A 13765-nucleotide genomic window follows, 5' to 3' on the forward strand; every position below is an offset into this window, starting at 1 on the left:
ATATACACATTTTCCACACCTTTTTTTGGTCCTGGTTTAGTTATTTTTCACTCGGTGAATGCTATGATGAATATAATAATACCTAGGATAGGGTCTGTCCCATGGCAGCATTCAGCAACTTCTCATTCCTTTTATTTCTTGCTTCCCTTTTCTTCATTCAATAATGTTTTATATTTCTAGGTCCTTGAGGAATTGCCACACTGTCTTCCACAATGGTTGAATTAATTTATACTCCCACCAACAGTGTAAAAGTGTTTCTATTTCTCCACATCCTCTCCAACATCTATTGTCTCCAGATTTTTTAATGATTGCCATTCTAACTGGTGTAAGATGGTATCTCATTGTAGTTTTGATTTGCATTTCTCTAGTGACCAGTGATGATGAAAATTTTTTCATATGTTTGTTGGCCTCATGTATGTCTTCTTTTGAAAAGTGTCTGTTCATATCCTTCGACCACTTTTGAATGGGCTTGTTTGTTTTTTCTTGTAAATCTGTTTTAGTTCTTTGTAGATTCTGGATATCAGCCCTTTGTCAGATGGGTAGACTGCAAAAAATTTTTCCCATTCTGTTGGTTGCCGATTCACTCTAATGACTATTTATTTTGCCGTGCAGAAGCTATGGAGTTTGATTAGGTCCTATTTGTCTATTTTGGCTTTTGTTGCCAATGCTTTTGGTGTTTTGATCATGAAGTCCTTGCCTACGCCTATGTCCTCAATGGTTTTGCCTAGATTTTCTTCTAGGGTTTTTATGGTGTTAGGTCTTATGTTTAAGTCTTTAATCCACCTGGAGTTAATTTTAGTGTAAGGTGTCAGGAAGGAATCCAGTTTCTGCTTTCTGCATATGGCTAGCCAGTTTTCCCAACACCATTTATTAAACAGGGAATCCTTTCCCCATTGCTTGTTTTTGTCAGGTTTGTCAAAGATTGTATGGTTGTAGATGTGTTGTGTTGCCTCCAAGGCCTCTGTTCTGTTCCATTGGTCCATATCTCTGTTTTGGTACTAGTACCATGCTGTTTTGATTACTGTAGCCTTGTAGTATAGTTTGAAGTCAGGTAGTGTGATGCCTCCCGCTTTGTTCTTTTTGCTTAGAATTGACTTGGCTATGCAGGCTCTCTTTTGGTTCCATATGAAGTTTGAAGTGTTTTTTCTAGTTCTGTGAAGAAGGTCATTGGTAGCTTGTTAGGGATAGTGTTGAATCTGTAAATTACTTTGGGCAGTATAGCCATTTTCATGATATTGATTCTTCCTAACCATGAACATGGAATGTCTTTCTATCTGTTTATGTCCTCTCTTATTTCCTTGAGCAGTGATTTGTAGTTCTCCTTGAAGAGGTTCTTTATGTTCCTTGTTAGTTGTATTCCTAGGTATTTTATTCTCTTGGTAGCAATTGTGAATGGCAGTTCGTTCTTGATTTGGCTCTCTTTAAGTCTGTTATTGGTGTATAGGAATGCTTGTGATTTTTGCACATTGATTTAGTATCCTGAGACTTTGCTGAAGTTGCTTATCAGTTTCAGGAGATTTTGGGCTGAGATGATGGGGCATTCTAAACATACAATCATGTCATCTGCAAATAGAGACAATTTGACTTCTTCCTTAACTATTTGAATACCCTTTATTTCTTTTTCTTGCCTGATGGCTCTGACTAGAACTTCCAATACTATATTGAATAGGAGTGGTGAGAGAAGGCATGCTTGTCTAGTGCCAGATTTCAAAGGGAATGCTTCCAGTTTTTGCCCATTCGGTATGATATTGGCTGTTGGTTTGTCATAAAAAGCTTTTATTATTTTGAGATATGTTCTGCCATTACCTTCAAATAGGAATTCCATTTGACCCAGCAATCCCATTACTGGGTATATATCCAAAGGATTATAAATAGTTCTGCTATAAGGACACATGCACACGAATGTTCACTGCAGCACTGTTTACAATAGCAAAGACCTGGAACCAACCCAAATGCCCATCAGTGACAGACTGGGCAGGGAAAATGTGGTACATATACACCATGGAATATTATGCAGCCATCAAAAATGATAAGTTGGTGTCCTTTGTAGGGACATGGATGAACCTGGAAACCATCAGTCTCAGCAAACTGACACAAAAACAGAAAATCAAACACCACATGTTCTCACTCATAGATGGGCATTGAACAATGAGAACACATGGACACAGGGAGGGGAGCATCACACACTTGGGTCTGTCAGCGGGAAATACAGGAAGGACAGCAGGGCGTGGGACGTTGAGGAGAGATAGCATAGGGAGAAATGGCAGATAGAAGTGATGGGGAGGAAGGCAGCAAATCACACTGCCATGTGTGTACCTGTGCAACAATCTTGCATGTTCTTCACATGTACCCCAAAACCTAAAATGCAATTAAAATACTACTAATAATGTTTTATAGAAGATGCTTCATATTAATGCTTCATATATTTTAATAATGTTTATGTTTTATTCTACTCTTTGCATAGTAAATTCTACAAAAGCAAGGAAATATTTTCAAAAACATGCTAGAGTAAAATCTAGCATGTTTTTCCAATGTCAACATTTAATACACGTTTAAATTCTTAAAAGCTACCTCCATTATTTTCTCAATATTAAGCAAATAATCTAGTAAGAGATATAGCACTTTGAAGAGCAGAATGAGGGTTCAATGCAGACTAAAAACTGACTACATGCTCTCCCATCTTATGCTTAGTTACACAGTACACTCCCATTATCAGAATAAGACACTTTTTGCATTAGGCAAGAGATTCCTAAGTGTTGCAGTGCTTCAGATTGTTTGCTTTGGACTCTTTTGCTTTGGTATTTGACTTGATAAGCAATTGGTGTTTGACCAAATGTGACTTGCTTTCCTTTAAAGTTCTAAAGTGTGTCTTCAGTTAAACAAATGACAAGGCACTGGAGAGGTAGGTTAAGCTACTGGCTAGGCTGAGTTGATCTACGTTCAAACACTGGCTCCACTAATCCCAGGATGATATTGAGCAATAGACTTGCCCTCCCTCAGTCATGTTTTCCCATTCTTAAAATGAAGGTAATAATACAAAACTAAGAGGATTGTGGATATTATGGCAGATAATACATGTAAGTAACCTTTCTAAACTAAATTCAGTAAATGTTGGTAGTTGTTACAACTACTAGCTAACATTGATGACTACCTATGCAAGCACCATCCTAAGCACTTTCTATGTATCCATTCATTTGAACCTCATGACAACTCTATGATTCAGGCACTGTTATCACGATGTTGTACATGGGACCTAGAGAGGTTAAATATAGTCAGTGGCTGTGTCAGTCTCTAAACCCAATCCATACACTTACCCATCGCACAACATTGATCATCATGGAAACAGAGTGCATTTTAACAGAAACTGGAACCAGCAAATGGATCCATTGGAACCCACTTGTGCCTCTGTCGGTATTCTTCACATGGTGCCACATGCTTAAACACCATCCAAAACAAAAATGCCTGTAATCAGAGTTTCATTTCATAAGAGGACCCATCAGATTTCAGTCACTCGCCATTACCCAGAACTTATTCCATGATATGGACAGTTAGCATAGACCATTCTGCCTTTCATTACAAAATTTTATATACATATAACTTGAGACCCAAGAATCTGATCAACAGAAGGCAGGTCTAGTTGGCTTCCATCCTGTTATTAAAATGGGTCTGATCAGATTCAGCCAGTGGCAGAGTGGACATAAGTGACAGTGAAATGCCTTCACTGAAAGGGAAGGTGCGCATGCCTAAAATCCCAGCTGTGTCACGAATGAACCAAATGTCTTTGCCCAAAGAAGCTTCAGCCCTCTGAACCTTTTTTTTTTTTTTTAATCACTTGAAAAGTTAAGATGTTGCAGTAGACTTTAGATAAAAGCTGGTCACCATGAGCCAATCCTGACCCCTCACATGGGCTTTGGTTTTAGCCTTGTTTGACCTGTCCAAAGTTTTGTTTTGTGTTAAAAATTAGATCCTAAAGTACAATACTAAGAGATTTAACATTTAAAAATCTGTACTTCTGTTTTTCCCTAAAAATTGGAGATTGTGACATCATTGGGCCTGTTTATCTTTGTGGCATCAGTGAAATCATCAACTCGACCTGAGCAGTAGCTGCCCGTTCAGATGGGGCATGGGCTTACTAGCTCACCACAGTGCCTACCAGTCTTTATTATCTCACACCCCATCTGCTCACTCATTGATACCACCTGCCTGGGCTTCAAGGCATCTGAGTTTCTAATCCTAATACCAGTTCAAACCCTAAATGAAGTTAATTTATTCATTCTTGTTTCATTCAGTCCACCTCTATTCAACGCCTACCCCCATGCCATTCTTTGTATTGTACTTAGAGAGTATTATTAAAGTAGCAGTTCTGTTTTCATTTCTCTGAACCCAATTAATTTCCATTATTTCTAAATTTTTCTCTCTTCTTATTGCCCACTTAGGGCTATGCAGTTTGTTCCTGGCATGGGCACCTTGAATCTCCTCCTCAGACAGATTGAGACCATGCTTGATTTCCTGTACTTTTAGTAAGAAGAAGGAAAACGCAGCACATGTGAACCAACAGGTAAGAGAGAAACACATTTCTCAGTTATGCAGCCCCGCATCAAGGAAAAATAACAGCAACTCTACAAAGTCAGAAATCAGCATCTACAGACAAATGAGCAGAGAGAAAGGTCTAAGTTTTTTTCTTTATTAATGTTTACCTGCTATGGTATGCAAAATATCCTTGCCATAAAAGCCTTATTTCTTCTTAAAAATTTGTATTTAATTTCATTTTAAGTTCCAGGATACATGTGCAGGATGTGCAGGAAAAAGTCTTTTTTTCTGAAAGATACAGGAGAAAAAAAAAAAAACACAGTTTAAAAAAATAGTGTCTTTTAAAAAAATTTGTATATACAGGTGTCTATGAAACCTTTGACTGATTTTAGTGGTGGCTTCTTTTAAGATGAACTATTGGGGAATAAAGATATGCTTTAGGTTACCTAAGACAATTCCCATTTAAAAGCCATTTCTCCAGGGCCATCACTAATTGATTCTTGAATCTTCCTTGCTGAAATAAACCCATCACACAGGCAATTGTACTTCAATCATTTCTTATTTCAGTTGAAAATAGGAGGATTTTGTATAGAAAATGATGGTACAGTTATTAAAATTCTCTAAAATAGTGAATAATTGTTAAAATGTTTTTATTTAAAGTGATAAAAAGCAAGATAAATACTGAGAATATTCCTCTATACACTTTTGCCCAAAATGGCATGTTAAATGAATAAAAATGATTGCAGCCTATCCGGACTGTGATTCAGGGAAGGAAGCGCCACGCTGGCAAGAGGCCGCCTGGATGACACTCCTACCTTTCCCATCATAGCCTCTGTGACTGTGGGCCACTTACTTAACCTTTCTAAACTACAGTTTCCATGTCCACGAAAGTGACAGTTATTTCAGAATGTCTTCAAGATGCCAAGCAGAATCGGACCCTGAAATATAATTGTTAGTGGAAGGTGGCGGGTAGCTCTGAGCCAATTCCCTGTGAGCTAATTCGCCAAAAGCAAATTCAATAAAACTCCGGTTCACCAAATTCCTCTCTCCTGGTCCTCATTTACAAAATGTATAGTAATTGCACTGGGTATGTTGGTTTTCACAGCGTTTGTGAGATTCCTGTAAGGCTTCAGTTGATAGGTTTCTTCCCTCCACTTACTGACAGCACTGGAGGGAACGTGCAGTTGGTCTTTGTTTCAACCCCTGACAGTGGGCAGCAAGAGGACCCTCTGATGAGGAGCAGGGGAGCAGGGTCTGCACACAGCCCAAATGGGTGGACACAGACTAACAGACATGAGATGATAACCATAAGGATTCTCCAAGTTCAAGACAAAAATAGACTATTTTAAATATATGAGTCTGGTTGGGTACTTTTGAGAACAGCTTTATGGAATCAGCCTGCTGGTATAAATAATCCTTCCTCTTAGGGATCTTAGCATCCAACAGAGGAAACAGACTACAGACAAAACAGAAAATAAAATAATAATACAATTACAAATCATAAGCACTATGAAGAAAACAAACAGGGTGCTCAGGCAGTGAAGAAGTGGAACCTGCTTTAGAAAGGATGGTGAGGGGAGGTGTGAGAGTCAAGAAAGCTTTCCCCATGGCCCTTCCCTTGCAGGCACATGAGAGGACCAGGTAGCCTGGGGCCATGGGATGTGAGATGACCAGTGGGTTGTGAGTGGAAAAGATCTGTGGGACTTCCATGCTGGAGCATTTAATTACTCTTGCAAGATTCCCTAGCTCCCTTTCACTGTGGCGTTCCGACTGGTGATGTGACTCCAGATGTGGTTTCTCCTTCAGCCTGGAGCCTTTGTGACTGCAAAGAACAGAGCCCCACAATGGACCCACAGTGGACCTGGACCTGTAGCCTGAGCAAACAACAAACTTTAATTGTCTTAAGCCACTAAGATATGGAAAGCTATTTGTTATTACAGCACAACTGAGACTAACCTATTATAAAGAGGGATCTCTGAAGAGGCAGAGGATGATTTATAGAAGCTTTAAGAGAAAAAGTGTTAAGTTTGGCTGGTTTGTAAAATTGAAAGATAGCCAATATGGCTTGATTATAGCAAAGCAAGAAAAACTAGCACATTAAAAGTTCTCCTTCTACTCCAGGCTATCTGCCTCTTAGGCTGTTCTGATGTTTATATTCCTGGCAATGCTTTAAGACGGATAAGTAGCTTGACTCTAAATGCTTTTGATTTGTTTACACAAATCAAACTCTCATACTTGATCTCTGCCTCTGGATTATGATAGTTTTCATCAAGAACTTTGCATGTGGGCTATTGATATGATAATGCAATCCTGATGCTTTCCCAAGAGTTAAGAGCCTCTATCCTTTCTGTCAATACTGAGATGCACTTGGTCGTATAGGCCATTCATAGCTAAGGCTTGGAATGGGCAGCACACAGCACTTTGCAATTGAATCGTATATGATACTGTGCAATTTTTAAGCTCTCAGCTTTTCATATCAATTTCTAATATTCTGACAACAGAATCTAGGGAAAAGCCCAACTTATATGGGCCTCATCATAGGACCTTGGTTGTTTAAGTCTTTTGCATTTAAGATCTTGTTTGCAAACAAAACAAAACCTGTAGTAAAAGCAAATTGCATGCTATGCAATTTATCTTCTTTGGAAGAAAAGAAGAGCTGAGTCAGTCTTCATGAGTTTTGACAAGGAAGGTACTTTTTTTTTGAGACAGTTTCACTTTTGTCACCCAGGCTGAAGTGCAGTGGCATCACTGCTCACTGCTCACTGCTCACTGCAACCTCCGCCTCCCAGGTTCAGGTGATTCTCCTGCCTCAGCCTCTGAAGTAGCTGGAATTACAGGCATGTGCCATCATGCCCAGCTAATTTTTCTATTTTTAGTAGAGATGGGGTTTCATCACATTGGTCAGGCTGGTCTCAAACTCCTGACCTCAGGTGATCCACCCACCTCGACTTCCCAAAGTTCTGAATTACAGATGTGAGCCACTGCACCCAGCCTAGGAAGGTACTTTTTTATCCTTGACACTGCTCAGATAGAGCCCCTGATATTATAACTGCCTGTATTGAAGTTTAGTAGCTTTAGAGAAAGTACATCTGTCTGTTGTTAACAGTCATTCTTGTACAGTTCTTAAAGTCTGAAGGATTTTTATTTGAGATGAATGAAATCTCACTAAAGAATTGTGGAATGACCAATGAGTTGTGAGTGGAAAGGATCTGTAGGACTTCCATGCTGGAGCATTTAATTGCTGTTGCAAGACTCCCTAGCTCTCTTTCCCTGTGGCATTCTGACTGTGACGTGGCTCCAGATGTGGTTTCTCCTTCAGCCTTGAGTCTGTGTGACTGCAAAGACCAGAGCCCCCCGATGGACTTAACAACAGATTTTAATTGTCTTAAGCCACTAAGATATGGAAAGCAAATGGAAGGGGAAAGGAAATGGATCTAAATTTAAAATTGTGTTCCTAATATAGTTTAGGCCCAGCGCTACATGCTTTCATATGCATTATTATCGCCTATCCCCACACAGTGGAGGAAGCAGCTCAGAGAGGTTACGCTTGCCTAGCCAATGAGTGGCAGACCAAGGAAGCGGCCTTCTCCCTCTAAAGACCCTGCTTTTTCCTCTTTATTATGTAGACCAGAATGTAAACGTCTCCTGTACCATCCCCACAGTCAAATTCCAAATGGCCAAATCTCACATTCCAAATCTTGCATTTCCAAAATTTAGATTTCTCTAAAAACTAAATACTAGGTCACTACTACATATTGATTTATTACATACCTAGGTTCAGAAGAGGCTCTAAACAGAGCTGGTTATAATAAGCTGTGCTCTGCTAATTGTGCATCTTCCCTTTGTTCCGCCTCATCCTGTGTAATTAGCACAGTCTTGAAAATAGAAGTTTCCATGACATTAAGGTTTGTACACAGTACACCCTCTAATTATTTCATATCTTCACATTAGGGACCAAGATACTCATTGTGGAGGGTAGAATTGTTTGTTATTTAATTACTTAAAGAAGGAGCACGGGAAAACCAAGAAAAAGAGATTATTAAAATAATGTTTACTGTTGACTCTGAGTTGCCTATGCACAGACCAAGGCACAGGCATACGTGTCTCCCAACCCTCTCACTCCCACGTGGCTTCAGACCTCATCTCTCTTGGCACGGACCTTAATCTCAGTTATGCCTGTTACCCTCTCTTCCTATCAAGGACTTGCGTATTCTTCAAGTCCCAGTCAAAATTCACTCCTCCACACGACTTTCCAGATGTCCACTGTGAAAATTAAGCTCCTTCTTCCCATACCCGAGGGCACTTTTTACTAATCTTACAGCATCTCTCTGCCTTGTACTATGAAGACAAAGGTGGGACAGAAACTGCTGATGATTCATTCAAATGTGTTTTCTCCTTTTTCTTCCTGGGCGTATAGTCAGACAGCATTTCCTAGCCTTCCGCAGAGTTGGGCATGAACTCATAATAAATTTCTAGTAATGTGAAATGAGTAGAAGTGACATGCTTCATTTGGAAGCCAGGGTTTTGAGGAAGGGGGTATGCCTCCTCTGTGCTTTTTGCCTTGCTGACATCACTAAAGGAACTCTGAGACCCCCAGGTGGCAGCCCCATGGGGTGCAGAAAGCCTGGGTTCCCAAATCACCAGGTGAAAAGCTCTCTGGCCAAGCAGCAATGCTTCCATTAGGTTGTTACATAAATAATAAGTAACCACCAATTGTGTTAAGGGTTAGGAATTTAGGGCCTATTTGTTATAGCTTCTGGTGTGGACCTACCAGAGACTATGCATCTTTCTAAGTGTGTGCTTGCATGTGGGTGATTCCTTCTATTTTAGAAGCCCAAAAGGACTGGGACTAAAAAAAAATCATTCTTAATTGTGTATAAAATTAAACTGAATTGGTGCCTCATTTGGAAATGGAGCAGATGGTCATTAAAATGAAGAGTGGAGGATACTCTAAAGCATCTCCAATATTGGGAATGCCATTTTCTCATTTGCAAGCAGCTGTCTAGAATTTTGTAAACAATCTCATAGGTGACTAATTTGGTATAGAGAACAAAAGGAATACCCAGTTAGTTTTCATGTTAAAAATGCCCTGGTTCATTTCTCATTCAAATATTCATTATTTCAATCAACAAGTACATATGGAACACATTCTACATACCAGGCAGTCCTCTAACAGTGCTGATCCGTTAACAGTGGCCCCAGTTCATTCCAAGTACACAGGCCAGTGGGAGAGCCAAGTATCCACTCAACTCATCACACAGCTGAATATGCGCTCAGCGTATCACCCAGGTTGTCTGATTTCTCTCTTAGAAAATAAGAATGATAATGTTGCCTATTTCTCTAAATTTTAATTGGATAATATTTAGATATAACAATTATAAAATATTTAGCAGTGTGCTTGACACTTAAACTCGGCAAGCACATGATAATTCTTAGCTATTTGCATTGATTTAGAGAAATACTATGAGACTGTATAATAAAGAAATTTGACTGGCCTGAGGAAGGGGTGTGTGGAACACAAGATTCTTCTGGAAGTGACTCCTGATATGATAGTCGAGAATTTGGGAAGAATATTCCAAATTTTAAAAAGTAGAGTAAAAACAGTATATTCAAAGAATCCATGATGGGGACTTACTTTTCAGGAGTTAAAAGCAAAAGCTACTTTAGCTGGAGTCCAGAAAGCAAGGGGAAAACTGCAGCAGGGTAAGACCATGCAGAGCCTTGGGAACCACCATGCTGTCTTGCTAAGAATTTCTTAGCTGTCTTGCTAAGCACAAAAGAAAATCATTTATGGTTTCCAACAGGTAATGGCACAGAATGATAGAATCAGATTTAGTTTTTAGAAAGATCACTGTAGCTGGAGTGTAAAGAAAGAGGATAAGAGGAGAGACAGAGAATAGGCAGCTACTTACAACTTGCAACTTGAAAAGTTACTATAGGAGTCAAGAGATACCCAAAACCTGAGTGGTGATAGTGGCGCTGGAGAGAAGTAGAGATATAAGAGGAATTTCTGAAGCGACACTGGCAGGATATGATGATGGATTAAGTACAGAGTTAAGAGGGAGAGAGCTGTTAGGAACGGCTATGGGTCTTCCGGTTAGAGAAAGGTACATTTTACAGAGGTGGGGAACCCTGAAAGGGGACAGATTGCAGGATCATGAATGTACCTTTGCATGTGTTACATTCAGATGCCCTTCAGATATCCAAGTACACACGTAGATGCATGGGTCTGGAGATCCATAGAGAGAGAGATCTCTGAGCTAAAATATAAACTTAAGAGTTATTCATGTGCAGATGGTAAATGAGGCCCTGGGCAGAAAAAAAAAATTGCATAGAAAACAAGCAAAACTTAGAGAGAGAAGAAAAGAAGGCCTAGGATCTTGCTTTGAGGAACTTGTTAGCAAATCAGACGATGTTAGTCAGGGCTCTCCAGATAAAAAGAACCAACAGGATATGTGTAGATTGTGTGTGTGTGTGTGTGTGTGTGTGTGTTATATAAAGAGGCTACCAAAAGAAGACAATTCTCCTACTAATTCCACATTGTGAGACTCAGAGTACATAAATAGCTTTTCCCCTTAGAGCTTCTTTTTCATTTTCACTCTCAGATAGGGACCTGTTCCTTTTCTCTGGCCTACCCAGGGCAGTTGTTCAGAAAGCACACGACTCTTGACTCCAGCTTCTGTAGAAATTAGAGAAATTGAGATTGTGCATCTGCTTCTCTGACTTTCTCTTGGGGAGTCTGTGCCACAGCCCTTGGCTCCATCCTCCTGTCTCTTTAGGCATTGCATAGGTGTTTGACAGCTTACCCAGCTTATAATTCAATAGCCACTGTGAGGTTGGCAGGTGGTTTTATTTTTCGTTTTAAATTAAATACTGATAAAGACCTTAGACTATGACAAATTCAAAGCAAATTTTACAAATGTTTTTCCTCTGATTCCTTCTCTTTCAGTCCAATAAGCTAAGGCCTTAATTTCAGCATCATTTCTTTTTATTCAGAGTAGAGATTGGTGCCACACAATTTTCCTCAAGATGGGCTTTTCTTGACATTCTTCAGCTGAGCAGAGCGGCAGACCCCAACTCTGCATTTGGTTTCTACATCTCGGCCACATTTCCCGAAGTGATGTGGGGTGAGCCTAGGTCACACAGCAGGGAATGGGTCAGCTCACTTGACTCCCAGCCTTGTGCTCAGTCCTCTTTACCTCTCCGCCCTCCAGGGCTTGTGGCTTGATCCTCTCCAGCCTCAACCTGGCCAGGTTTCCCCTGGTCTCCAGAGCCTAAGGAAGAGGAGTTGAGAGGAAGGACAGTGTCATTTGGTCCCTGATCTCTCTTGGGACAGCTCCCCAAACGGCTGAGCCAGAGCTGAAGAAGAGGAGGCCACAGGAGACCCCGGGCTAGACTCGATTCCCTGCACACTAGCATAGCAGCCTAGTGCTCTCTATGCCCCTGAGGCGGTCCCTGAGGCCTAAACCCTTGATGAAACTTAAGAACTGATTAGGAGACACCTTGTCAGGAATGAGATGAGTGTAAGGGATTGGGTGATGCCAGTACTGAATGAGGCTCAAAGAAGGAATGAAAATCAAGGATGGGTAAGAGTCAGGGATGTCTGTGGCACACATGAATCAGCCCACTGTATCCACAGGTTCCACATCTGAGGCTTCAACCAACCATGGATTGAAAATATTTGCAAAAGAAAAACAATAAAACATAACAATACAACAATAAAGGGTAATATAAATTAAAAATACAGCATAGCAACTATATAGCATTTACATTGTATTAGGTATTATAAGTAATCTGGAGATTATTTCAAGCTTAAAGGAAAATGTGTAGGTTATATGCAAATCCTGCACCATATCATATAAGGAACTTAACCATCTGCTGATTTTGGTATGGTGGAGTCTTGGAACCAATTCCCATCAGATACCAAGGATGACAGTATTGGTAAATAAATCACATATTTTCCCACTGTACTCTACCAAATGTCCTCGACACCAAAACAATCATGCTTCCTGCTCAGAGGCAGAACTCCAGCCTCCAAGAACACCAGGGGGACAGAATGTACAAGGGTCAAGACTCAGACATCAGCACAAATGGCACATTTGGGAGTCAAGTGACCTGACCCATTCCCTGCTGTGTGACCTAGGCTCACCCACATCACTTCGGGAAATGTGGCCAAAATACAGAAACCAAATGCAGAGTTGGGGTCTGCTACTCTGCTCAGCTGAAGAACGTCAAGAAAAGCCCATCTTGAGGGAAATTGTGTGGCACGAATGTCTGCTCTGTGCCAGATGCCTCACAAGCTATTTCATTTACTGCTCAAAACAGCCCTTCAAGTCAATGCTTACATATTGACCTGCCAGTTAAAGAAACAAGGCTCCAAAGGGTGGGCTGCAAAGAACAGAACAGGTGCCAGTTACGGTAAGCAGGATACAAGGTGGTCTATTTAGTCACAAAGAACAAAACAAAACGCAGTTGGCTCAGCTTCTAAAGGTTGAGCACATGGTCAGTTGGAAATATGGCAAGATCCTTGCCACTGTGTTACTGGCCTTGGGCCCCCTAAATTCTCCCTAACTAGGGAACCACATTGGTCTAGACTGACACCTAGGTGAGACGGAATGAGCAAGATGAAGCCAAGCAGCTCTTGCTACAGGCAGTAGTGAGCTAAGGAGCAGGGAGTCAGGCCTGTTTTCTGCAAATAACGCCCACCCCTTCCCTCTCTGGCAGTCCCTGCTCAGTGTGTGGCTGCTGCTCAGAGCACACTTTCTGACACCGTGTTGGTTTATGGCCTTGGATGCTCTATATCCAAAGGCCTTTGCAAGCTCTGCTTCAGCCGCTGAGCAAACTGGGATGGAAACCAGAGCATTACACAATTCCTAGGCTTACAAATGTAAAAAGGCACCAAGAGTGATTTGTCGGGGTTAGTACTGGCCACATCCCAGTGTACTTTTCTGGGACTTTGTAACAACAATTATTTCTGAGAGGGTTTCACGGAGCCCTGGAGAGAGTGCTAGAAGGTCAGCACAGAGGGCTCTCGAAGCACAGCAGAGACAGGCAACAAACGTGTCACAATAACAGCGTTCATCTCCCTCCCCTGCCCTCCTAGGGTAGATTGCTCTAAGCTCTCTAAGAGCACAGAATAAAGTAAGTGTTTGTTTCCCAGTCGCCTCAACAAATATTTGTTCAGCTGTGTGTAAGGCCTCATGTTTCTCACCAGACTGGGATGCTGTATAATGTA

The 13765-nt window shown here is 40.8% G+C and overlaps 1 protein-coding gene across 1 annotated transcript in view; it reads left to right on the plus strand.

The window, feature by feature from the left end:
- Positions 1–13765, plus strand: part of B3GALT1 (beta-1,3-galactosyltransferase 1) — a 568918-nt gene that overhangs the window by 516920 nt on the left and 38233 nt on the right. Inside the window, exon 4 of the mRNA XM_032286621.1 lies at positions 4437–4558. The gene's annotated coding sequence lies outside the window, so the exon portion shown is untranslated. The remainder of the gene's footprint in view (positions 1–4436; positions 4559–13765) is intronic.

Source organism: Sapajus apella, unplaced genomic scaffold (genome assembly GCF_009761245.1).
Source record: "Sapajus apella isolate SASKATOON/1434 unplaced genomic scaffold, GSC_monkey_1.0 scaffold18, whole genome shotgun sequence".
NCBI lineage: Eukaryota > Metazoa > Chordata > Mammalia > Primates > Cebidae > Sapajus > Sapajus apella.